At 37.4% G+C, this 13113-nt stretch overlaps 1 pseudogene; it reads left to right on the top strand.

Annotated features, from left to right (window-relative positions):
* Positions 1-8838, top strand: part of LOC115416811 (protein unc-93 homolog A-like) — a 28529-nt pseudogene extending 19691 nt beyond the window's left edge.
* Positions 8839-13113: the final 4275 nt, after the last annotated feature.

The following is a 13113-nucleotide window of genomic DNA, read 5'->3' as shown; positions in this document are numbered from 1 at the left end:
GTAATTATACTTTTGATATTTTCCACATTAAAGCAAAGAGCTAAATTTGGAGTTGTCATTGTTTACGGGTTTTTATGCTATTATTTTACTGGTCTGACTCATTCCAGATCAAACTGGGCTGAATGTGGAACCTGAACACCCTTAACTGTTAATATGTTCAGTGTAATTTTTGCACTTTGAAAATTCATCCCACGAGCCTTATGTTTGACAGCCCTGGTTTAAATAAATCCTTAGGGAATCCTTCACTAACTTAATGGAAGCCAACCACCCAGTGTCCATGGGATTAAACACATTACACCCTTAAATAGAATGGCATTCACTGCATGTAATCCTCAACTTGGCCACTAGATGTCCTCGGTACATGTGGTCTGTTGTATATGACTGAACAACCAGATAAACAGCAATACTCTGAAGATGATCACTTCTTTATCCATGGGTTTTATTGATGTCACAAAAAACTAAACCATAAAAGTAAAATCAACATTGATCTTCTACAATATCATAAACTAAAAGCTCAGTCTTTAAAACGAGTTTAATTATCAATTTATTGTTTTTTATATTCTAGATTGCATCTCATTATTATGTTTTTAGAGTCAAATATAATATATAACATTGTGGATAATTAAAATCCGCCTTATTTAATGTCATCATCAGTGTGCATTAACTAGAGTGAACATGTTTTAATTTCTAAAAAAGAGGAAACTTGATACTTAAATGATCACACACTACTAAAGGTCGCTTAGAATTATTTTATCATTCTATCAGCAGACGTGTGCCTTTGAATACCGTAACGTCTTGAATATAACTGGAAAAGTGTTTTTTTTTTTCCGGTGGTTTTTGGAATAATTCACTCATAGCGACAGTTGTGGTCATCGGAAGTGCGCATGCGCCAACGTGTCATTTACGGCCGCTCCGATTTACACAGTTTGTCAGAAGAACAACAATGGAAACTGGAAATTTTTACTGTTTTATAAACCCTGCCCCGGATGTTCTCGACAAGACGTGAAAAGAAGACATGTTCGAGGTTAAAAAAAAAAAAAAAAAAAAAAGGACGTTTGGTCACCGTTCATTAACTGCGGTCAGTCCAGCTGACTCTCCTTTTTACGAAGTCAGTCCAGCCGCTCCAACATTTCCAGTGCTCCCGTATTACACACTTTACGGTAAAAACACGGAGGTGGTTGAGAAAGTCAGAGCAAGGATGCTACAGCGTGGATCATCTTCCGGTTTTCAAAATAAAATGTGGGTTATTGATGGGCAATAAACAGACGTGTCAGTGTGATTCTTCACTGGTTTTGAACCATTCTATCGTCCGCGGTGACTTGCCGTACGTGTTTGCCGGCAGCGGTGATTCAGGATACACCCCAGACCCTTTGAACAGATTAAAACATTTTGTTTCAATCTGTTCAATGAATATTTATCTTGTATTGAGCTACAATGTTAACATTTACAATGTTAATTTAATTAAAAATAGGGAAATTATTCAAATGTAATAAAAAGAGGTGTAACTCAACCAGCCCATGGAGTACTACGATCCTGCAGTGATTTGGGGTCAATAGGTCACATGACCTGTAAGCTATTGAGCTAAAATGCTAATATTTACACTAAAAAATCATTTAAAATTGCAACAGTGTTAAAACGTCACAAAAATGACCGTAACTCATTCAGCCAGTATCCTATTACAATTCTGCAGTGATTTTGGGTCAATAGGTCACATGACCTGAAAGCTATTGAGCTAAAATGCTAATATTTACACTAAAAAATTCCTTAAAAATAGCAACAGTGTTAAAACGTCACAAAAATGACCGTAACTCATTTAGCCAGTACCGTACTACGATCCTGCAGTGATTTTGGGTCAATAGGTCACATGACCCGGAAGCTATTGAGCTAAAATGCTAATATTTACATTAAAAAAATCATTTAAAATGGTAACAGTGTTAAAACGTCACAAAACTGACCGTAACTCATTCAGCCAGTATCCTACTACAATCCTGCAGTGATTTTGGGTCAATAGGTCACATGGCCTGAAAGCTATTGAGCTAAAATGCTAATATTTACACTAAAAAATCATTTAAAATTGCAACAGTGTTAAAACGTCACAAAAATGACCGTAACTCATTCAGCCAGTATCCTATTACAATTCTGCAGTGATTTTGGGTCAATAGGTCACATGACCTGAAAGCTATTGAGCTAAAATGCTAATATTTACACTAAAAAATTCCTTAAAAATAGCAACAATGTTAAAACGTCACAAAAATGACCGTAACTCATTTAGCCAGTACCGTACTACGATCCTGCAGTGATTTTGGGTCAATAGGTCACATGACCCGGAAGCTATTGAGCTAAAATGCTAATATTTACACTAAAAAATTCCTTAAAAATAGCAACATTGTTCAAACGTCACAAAAATGACCGTAACTCATTTAGCCAGTACCGTACTACGATCCTGCAGTGATTTTGGGTCAATAGGTCACATGACCTGGAAGCTACTGAGCTAAAATGCTAATATTTACATTAAAAAAATCATTTAAAATGGTAACAGTGTTAAAACGTCACAAAACTGACCGTAACTCATTCAGCCAGTATCCTACTACAATCCTGCAGTGATTTTGGGTCAATAGGTCACATGGCCTGAAAGCTATTGAGCTACAATGCTAATATTTACACTAAAAAATTCCTTAAAAATAGCAACAGTGTTAAAACGTCACAAAAATGACCGTAACTCATTTAGCCAGTGCCGTACTACAATCCTGCAGTGATTTGGGTCAATAGCTCACATGACCTGCAAGCTATTGAGCTAAAATGCTAATATTTACACTAACAAATTCCTTAAAAATACCAACAGTGTTAAAATGTCACAAAAATGACCGTAACTCATTTAGCCAGTACCGTACTACAATTCTGCAGTGATTTTGGGTCAATCGGTCACATGACCTGGAAGCTATTGAGCTAAAATGCTAATATTTACACTAAAAATTCCTTAAAAATACCAACAGTGTTAAAATGTCACAAAAATGACCGTAACTCATTTAGCCAGTACCGTACTACAATCCTGCAGTGATTTTGGGTCAATCGGTCACATGACCTGGAAGCTATTGAGCTAAAATGCTAATATTTACACTAAAAAATTCTTTAAAAATAGCAACATTGTTAAAATGTCACAAAAATGACCGTAACTCATTCAGCCAGTACCGTACTACGATTCTGCAGTGATTTTGGGTCAATGGGTCACATGACCTGGAAGCTATTGAGCTAAAATGCTAATATTTACATTTAAAAATCATTTAAAATGGCAACAGTGTCAAAACGTCACAAAAATGACCGTAACTCATTCAGCCAGTATCCCACTACAATTCTGCAGTGATTTTGGGTCAATAGGTCACATGACCTGAAAGCTATTGAGCTAAAATGCTAATATTTACACTAAAAAATTCTTTAAAAATAGCAACATTGTTAAAATGTCACAAAAATGATCGTAACTCATTCAGCCAGTACCGTACTACGATTCTGCAGTGATTTTGGGTCAATGGGTCACATGACCTGGAAGCTATTGAGCTAAAATGCTAATATTTACATTTAAAAAATCATTTAAAATGGCAACAGTGTCAAAACGTCACAAAAATGACCGTAACTCATTCAGCCAGTACCGTACTAAAATCCTGCAGTGATTTTGGGTCAATAGGTCACATGACCTGAAAGCTATTGAGCTAAAATGCTAATATTTACACTAAAAAATTCCTTAAAAATACCAACAGTGTTAAAACGTCACAAAATGACCGTAACTCGTTCAGCCAGTGCCGTACTACAATCCTGCAGTGATTTGGGGTCAATAGCTCACATGACCTGCAAGCTATTGAGCTAAAATGCTAATATTTACACTAACAAATTCCTTAAAATACCAGCAGTGTTAAAACGTCACAAAAATTACCGTAACTCATTCAGCCAGTACCGTACTACGATCTTGCAGTGATTTTGGGTCAATAGGTCACAAGACCTGGCAACTATTGGGCTAAAATGCTAATATTTACATTAAAATAATCATTTAAAATGGCAGTGAAAATATTAGCATTTTAGCTCAATAGCTTGCAGGTCATGTGACCTATTGACCCAAAATTACTGCAGAATCGTAGAAGTACACTGGCTAAATGAGTTACGGTCATTTTTGTGACGTTTTAACACTGTTGCTATTTTTAATGATTTTTTTAGTGAAAATATTAGCATTGTAGCTCAATAGCTTGCAGGTCATGTGACCTATTGACCCAAAATCACTGCAGGATCGTAGGACGGTACTGGCTGAACGAGTTACGGTCATTTTTGTGACATTTTAACACTGTTGCTATTTTTAAGGAATTTTTTATTGTAAATATTAGCATTTTAGCTCAATAGCTTCCAGGTCATGTGACCTATTGACCCAAAATCACTGCAGGATTTTAGTACGGTACTGGCTGAATGAGTTACGGTCATTTTAGTGATGTTTTAACACTGTTGCTATTTTTAATTATTTTTTAAATGTAAATATTAGCATTTTAGCTCAATAGCTTGCAGGTCATGTGACCTATTGACCCAAAATCACTGCAGGATTGTAGTACGGTACTGGCTGAATGAGTTACGGTCATTTTTGTGACGTTTTAACACTGTTGCTATTTTTAAGGAATTTTTTAATGTAAATATTAACATTTTAGCTCAATAGCTTCCAGGTCATGTGACCTATTGACCCAAAATCACTGCAGGATATTAGTACGGTACTGGCTGAACAAGCTACAGTCATTTTTGTGACGTTTTAACACTGTTGCTATTTTTAAGGAATTTTTTTAGTGTAAATATTAGCATTTTAGCTCAATAGCTTGCAGGTCATGTGACCTATTGACCCAAAATCACTGCAGGATTGTAGTACGGTACTGGCTGAATGAGTTATGGTCATTTTTGTGACGTTTTAACACTGTTGCTATTTTTGAGGAATTTTTTAATGTAAATATTAATATTTTAGCTCAATAGCTTCCAGGTCATGTGACCTATTGACCCAAAATCACTGCAGGATATTAGTACGGTACTGGCTGAAAGCTACGGTCATTTTTGTGACGTTTTAACACTGTTGCTATTTTAAGGAATTTTTTAGTGAAAATATTAGCATTTTAGCTCAATAGCTTGCAGGTCATGTGACCTATTGACCCAAAATCACTGCAGGATCGTAGTACGGTACTGGCTGAATGAGTTACAGTCATTTTTGTGACATTTTAACACTGTTGCTATTTTTAAGGAATTTTTTTTTAAATGTAAATATTAGCATTGTAGCTCAATAGCTTCCAGGTCATGTGACCTATTGACCCAAAATCACTGCAGGATTTAGTACGGTACTGGCTGAATGAGTTACGGTCATTTTAGTGATGTTTTAACACTGTTGCTATTTTTAATTATTTTTTAAATGTAAATATTAGCATTTTAGCTCAATGGCTTGCAGGTCATGTGACCTATTGACCCAAAATCACTGCAGGATTGTAGTACGGTACTGGCTGAATGAGTTACGATCATTTTTGTGACGTTTTAACACTGTTGCTATTTTTAAGGATTTTTTAATGTAAATATTAGCATTGTAGCTCAATAGCTTACAGGTCATTTGACCTATTGACCCAAAATCACTGCAGGATATTAGTACGGTACTGGCTGAACAAGCTACAGTCATTTTTGTGACGTTTTAACACTGTTGGTATTTTTAAATTTTTTTTAAATGTAAATATTAGCATTGTAGCTCAATAGCTTGCAGGTCATGTGACCTATTGACACAAAATCACTGCAGGATTGTAATACGGTACTGGCTAAATGAGTTACGGTCATTTTTGTGACGTTTTAACACTGTTGGTATTTTTAAGGAATTTTTTAGTGTAAATATTAGCATTTTAGCTCAATAGCTTACAGGTCATGTGACCTATTGACCCCAAATCACTGCAGGATCGTAGTACTCCATGGGCTGGTTGAGTTACCCCTCTTTTTATTACATTTGAATAATTTCCCTATTTTTAATGAAATTAACATTGTAAATGTTAACATTGTAGCTCAATACAAGATAAATATTCATTGAAGAGATTGAAACAAAATGTTTTAATCTGTTCAAAGGGTCTGGGGTGTATCCTGAATCACCGCTGCCGGCAAACACGTAGGGCAAGTCACCGCGGACGATAGAATGGTTAAAAACCAGTGAAGAATCACACTGACACGTCTGTTTATTGCCCATCAATAACCCACATTTTATTTTGAAAACCGGAAGATGATCCACGCTGTAGCATCCTTGCGCTGACTTTCTCAACCACCTCCGTGTTTTTACCGTAAAGTGTGTAATACGGGAGCACTGGAAATGTTGGAGCGGCTGGACTGACTTCGTAAAAAGGAGAGTCAGCTGGACTGACCGCAGTGTTCATTAACACCCTAAGAGCATAATTAGCATTAGCATTAGCATGTCAGGTGAAACTCAACCTCAGGCTCGAAACCCACAAAATCCATCAGAGTGTCAACAAACACAATCTACAACTGTACATAATAAAGACAATACATACCCACAACACTGCAAAAACCTCAGATGTTTGCTAATGCTCCAGGATTTGATAAAGAATCACCATCTAATGCTTCTCCAAGCCACGCCCACTCATCCGCACCTGATCACTGGGCGCATAATTATCTATCACATGGTCACGTGACGGTCCATGACTTCCTGTCACCGGCATCCAGTGACGTCACCAGCAGGTGCACAAAAATAAATCAGTTCTTTTTTTTTTTTTTTAGTTGACAATATACAAATATATAAACAACATGGCATGAGTATTAAAGAAAATACAAAGGCACAGGTGCAAAAAGGAATACATATATAATATATAAATAATAATTCAGTTTGTTAACAGACACTGTTCATAAAGTTGGAATAGTTTGGTTTTCAGACACATTTCTATCTTTGTATTCCATTTAATCACCTTTAACCAGATGTAATAATCACATACTGAGTCCAGTTACACTTTATTTATCAAATAAATCACACTGTCACAATCATTTGTGAGAAGAGATACAAAATATTTCATTCCAACTTTACAGGCACACATGATAAAATATTGGCACATTTGAACATGTAAATACAAAGGGTGGATGTGTGCTATTTTTATTTCTGGTTTCAAGCCATATTTTTGGTCAGGTAAAAATTTTCAGAAACCAGATAGTTAACTGTGGTTTTATTACTATTTTTTTCTCTTATTTTTTATTTTATTTATTTTTATGGTGAGAATATCTCATCCACTTTTGGGTCGTGGCCCACCAGTTGAGAATCCCTGGTCTGGTACATATTGTACAAATTTCTGTTCTAATTGTGTTTTAATCTGTATATTTGGTATATTCATGCATTTATATGGGTGCTTCTATGAAACTGGGTTTATTTTAGTATCTGTCACTTTTCCAGCTTTTTAGACCCAATAATAAAAGAGAAATGTAGACATATTTCCCCCCAGGATGGACCTAATGATGACCTCAGAGAAATGCAACAAAAATTGTACTCTTACTCTGAGCCATCCCATAATTAATGAATTTATAATAAAAAATATTGGGTCCAAAAATAGGACCCAAATATGGACATTAAATCTCCCTAGGTGTCAGTGCATTAGCTGTGTAAACATGTAAATGCTCTTCTACAGACTCTAAACACAGACGCTGTGTTCAGTGTGTGGATCCTGGGGGTTTTTCTCATCCACACATGTGGGTTTTTCATCAGTCTCAGTCTCATTCCAGGTTTGGTGTAGAACCCATTGTGTCCACTGGTGTTACATACAGAACCTGAACATTTAAATAGAAATAGTCATTTTTGTGAAACAGTCTTTCTTGAATATTTACTTCGATTCCCAAAATGTACCTGAGAGACTAAAAAGACATTTGAAAAAATAGTAGTATGTAATTTTCGTGTCCTTTTTACCGTGTTACATGCAGATTTTTGTATAAAATAATATAAAAATAACATGAAAATGTGTTTTATCTGAAAAATACTTCCTCTTTTATTTCAATAAATCTTTCTTTTTCAAACAGACCCCCAGTGCTTCTAAACCTGCTTCCTAACATTCGTCTACGTCTGGTTTAATTTTCAGCCCCATGTCCTGTTTTTAGGAGCAGTTTCACAGAAGCACCCACAGACACTTTATTTACTGTTTTCTTTTATTTTCAGTCTTGTGATTGTGTTTGTGGTGAACGCTCTTCCTCTTCCTCCAGCGGCTCTCACTAACTTCGCCTGCATCTTGGCGCTCCTGTTCTGGCGTCCTCATCCTGACGACCTGCCGGTGTTCTTCGTCTTTCCCGCTCTGTGGGGAATGGCCGACGCCATCTGGCAGACTCAGACCAACGGTAAGCCCCTCCCACCCCGCGGCGTCGTCCTCGACCCTCCCGTTTGCGCGGTACTGACCCCCTCTGTCTCCGCCTCCAGCTCTGTACGGCATCCTCTTCCCCAGACACAAAGAGGCGGCGTTCGCCAACTACCGCATGTGGGAGTCCCTGGGCTTCGTCATCGCCTTCGCCTACAGCACCTTCCTGTGTCTGGAGTACAAACTGTACATCCTGTTGGCCGTGCTGCTGCTGACGCTGCTCACCTACCCCATAGTGGAGTACCACGAGCACAAGCACCCCACCCCCCCCATCGAGGAAGGCACCTACACCAGCGGCAGGAAGCAGGTCCAGGAAAACGACAAGGACGTCATCTGTCAGACACACCTATAGAGTAGACCACCACAGACTGCCACAGACCACCACAGACAACCACAGACCACCACATACAACCACAGACCACCACAGACAACCACAGACCACCACAGACCACCACAGACAACCACAGACCACCACATACAACCACAGACCACCACAGACAACCACAGACCACCACAGACCACCACAGACAACCACAGACAACCACAGACAACCACAGACCACCACAGACCGCCACAGACAACTACAGACCACCACAGACCGCCACAGACAACTACAGACCAGCACAGACAACCACAGACCTGCACAGACCACCACAGACCACCGTAGACCACTGTAGACCACCAAAGACCAGCACAGACCAGCACAGACCACCGTAGACCACCGTAGACCACCACAGACCACCACAGACTACCACAGACCACTGTAGACCACCACAGTCCACCATAGACCACCACAGACCACTGTAGACCACCGTAGACCACCACAGACCAGCACAGACCACCGTAGACCACCATAGACCACCACAGACCAGCACAGACCACCATAGACCAGCACAGACCAGCACAGACCACCAGAGTCCACCACAGACCAGCACAGACCACCAGAGTCCACCACAGACCGCCACAGACCGCCACAGACCAGCACAGACCACCGTAGACCACCATAGACCACCACAGACCAGCACAGACCACCATAGACCAGCACAGACCAGCACAGACCACCAGAGTCCACCACAGACCAGCACAGACCACCAGAGTCCACCACAGACCGCCACAGACCACCACAGACCACCACAGACCACCATAGACCACCACAGACCACCAGAGTCCACCACAGACTACCACAGACCACCGTAGACCACCACAGACCAGCACAGACCACCACAGACCACCACAGACCACCATAGACCACCACAGACCACCAGAGTCCACCACAGACCACCACAGACCACCATAGACCACCACAGACCACCAGAGTCCACCACAGACTACCACAGACCACCGTAGACCACCACAGACCACACGACCACCACAGTCCACCACAGACCACCACAGACCACCGCAGACCACCACAGACCAGCACAGACCACCACAGTCCACCAAAGACCACCACAGACCAGCACAAACCACCACAGATCACCTTAGGCCTCTGTAGACCACCGTAGACCCTCATAGACTTCCACAGACCACCATAGACCATAGTCCATGGACCGTATGTTTGACCCCCCTGCCGTGGACTATTTAAAACTGTATTTTTAATGATGCCAAAAAAGGACGATCCAGCACAAATCTATGAACTTTGTTGATGTTTTTTGACAGCTGCTCCAAACTGCACCTGGACGCTCATCTGTGTTCTGTTGTTTTTCTTTGTTGCGTTCACTGTCATTAATAACTAGAAAGGCTGAAAATCTGCAAAGGATGCTGGGAAAAATGGATGCAGACGAAGCATCCAGTTATTTTTTTAATGCGTTTATATCCAGATTAATTATTTTAACGCGGCAAGTTTTGTCATTATAATTAAATTAATTAAATATTTAAAGGATTTTACAAAATATAATTTATCATAAAAAAGAAAAACACCAGATCTGGAGTTGGATTTGTTTGTGACGGACGATTAGAGTCATGTTGAAGAATAAAGAAATATGATTGGAATTTTTTTTTTTTTCCCGGCAACACATGACGGTGAAATCTGATTGGACGAACGCCCTAACACCACACACACCACACACACACACACACACACACACACCCACACACACACACACACACACACACAACTGGAAGCACTGACCAAGAGAAAAGATCTGAACTAAATGAATGAACGCGTCTTCATGGAACAAAAACCAACAGAACTGTAGGTCAGTGGTTCTGGTCCTTCAGACCTGATGGAACCAGCTCCAGGATTTTATTTAATACAAAGAAAGTCCAGTTTGAGATCCGATTAATGGAGAGAAAATGTACAGATGGACCTGATGAGCTTTTAGAAGGTTCACATAAAACCACTGAGACTGGAAGGACTCCTGGAAAAAAAAAAAAAAAGAAAAGAAAAGGATTTTCAGAGTTTTTTTGCACCACCTAGTGTCCATCAGTGGAACTACAACATTAACATAAATTTACACTGGCTTCATTTCGGAGGAGACCCCTCACCCATACTGACAATATTAACCCTCCGGTATCCAGGTGCGCCTTTTAGGAACACTTTGCACTTCATGTTAAAAAACTTCATATTATTTTCACAGTTTAAATCAGGTTAGAATTCAAAAGTTGTTCATTTGTGCATGATCTTTAAAATTCTGTCCACCAACTCAAATGTGCACATTGTAAACAACAGAAAATGAGCAGACTAGCATCTGTCTGCCAAGTGTGCATAAAACGCACTATTTCTAACATTTCATCTGTAGGATTAGGACTGAGCTGGATTTACAAAATAAAATCAAATTAGAGCAGAAAAATAAATCAATATATATATTTAATAGTTTGATTTATAGGTGTGCATTTTACGCACACTTGGTGACAGATGCTAGTAGTTTTGAACATTTGACCTAGCGCCAAAAAATAATGCAAATTACCAGTGTTGGAGTTAATAATTGACAAATGCCAGGATGAAAAAATCAAATAATATGTGATCCACTTTTTATGGAGTATATTGAAAAAATTTTTGTTTTGTTTTTTTTTTTTTTTTTGCATCCAAAAAAAGGGTTTGTTTACATAACAAACACGGCATTTAAAGGTTAAAAATGTGACAATTATTGAGTATTTGGTATTTTATTTACAGCTCAAGTTGATGAAATGGAAAAAAGTGTAAAAGAATTAATAACAAACTGTACGAAAAAATTTTTGACATTATTCTACAAGTGTGCCAAAAAGGCACACTTGGTGCTTAGTAAGGGCCTCACTGGACGGGACACCGGAGGGTTAAGACTTTATTCTGAAATATACTTTTATTTTTTTTTAAAGAATAACTACAAGGTTTTATGATCCAGAAAACATCTGAATTTACATGTTTTTCAGTTTTGTCTTGTTTTTTCAGTTCTTATTAATCTGAAAATGCACATAAGTGTCAGTAAACAGGTGGTGATGGCAGACATTTGGGATATTTTGTCACTTTTTTTTAATTTCTAAAGGTGAACAACTTAAAAACCCTGGTTAACCAGGTTTTTGTTGAACAGCAAAGGAGCTATCTGTTTTTGTTTTGATCAGATATAAAATAGATTAATAAGTGTTTTGGCCTTTTCTACACTTTGACCCTTATGAATAATAATAATAAACATGTCGGTTTAATATTTGCACCTGAGAACATCCATTTTTCATCCAGTTTTATCCTTCAAATACATTTTTCGTACTGCAGAAGTATTTAATACTTCTGGAACTGCCTAATATAAAGTACAAAACTAGTATTTGCAATTTCCTGGAATAATATGATTAATCTTTGTGTGTTTAGAAAAAAGTCATTTAAAATTTTGTTTTTTTTTATAAAGGTGAAAAAAAAAAGTCTGGTTAACAGGTTATTGTTGTTGTTTTTTTTATCAAATATAAAGTAGATTAATACGTGTCTTTTTGCCTTTTCTACACTTTGAAGCTTATGAATATAATAATAATAATAATAATAATAATAATAATAATAATAATAATAATGATAATAATAATAATAACAGGCTGATTAAATATTTACACCCGACAACATCCATTTTTTTTATCCTTCAAATCCATTTTTCTTACTATGGAAGTTCTGAATACTTCTGGAACTGCCTAATAAAATACAAAATTATATTTGCAAATTCCTCAAATAATATGATCAATCTTCTACGTGTAAAAAAAAAAAAAAAAAAAATATATATTTGTTCTTATTTATAAAGGTGAAAAATGTTTTTTTTTTTTTAAACCTGGTTAACAAGATATTAATTTTTTAAAAATAAAATCTAGATTAATAAGTGTCTTTTTGCCTTTTCTACACTTCGAAGCTTATGAATAATAATAATAAACAGGCTGATTTAATATTTACACCCGACAACATCCATTTTTTTTAATCCTTCAAATCTATTTTTCTTACTGTGGAAGTACTGAACACTTTTAGAACTGCCTAATATGAAGTACAAAATTAATATTTGCAAATTCCTGAAATATGATTAATCTTCTCCATGTGTAAAAAAAAAAAAGTCATTTAAAATATTTTGTTTTTATTTGTAAAGGTGAAAAAATGTTTAAAAAAACCCCAAAAAAACAAAAACAAAACTCAACAGGATATTATTCATTAAAAAAAAAAATCTGTGATAAAGTAGATCAGTAAGTGTCTTTTTTCTTTTCTATTGTGATCCTTATGAATAATAATAATAAACATGTCGACCTAACGTCTGCACCGACAACATCCATTTTTTTATCCTTCAAATCCATTTTT

This window comes from Sphaeramia orbicularis, unplaced genomic scaffold, assembly GCF_902148855.1.
Source record: "Sphaeramia orbicularis unplaced genomic scaffold, fSphaOr1.1, whole genome shotgun sequence".
Lineage (NCBI taxonomy): Eukaryota > Metazoa > Chordata > Actinopteri > Kurtiformes > Apogonidae > Sphaeramia > Sphaeramia orbicularis.
The sequence above is the reverse complement of the archived record's forward strand: the minus strand, read 5'-3'. Positions and strand labels throughout refer to the sequence as shown.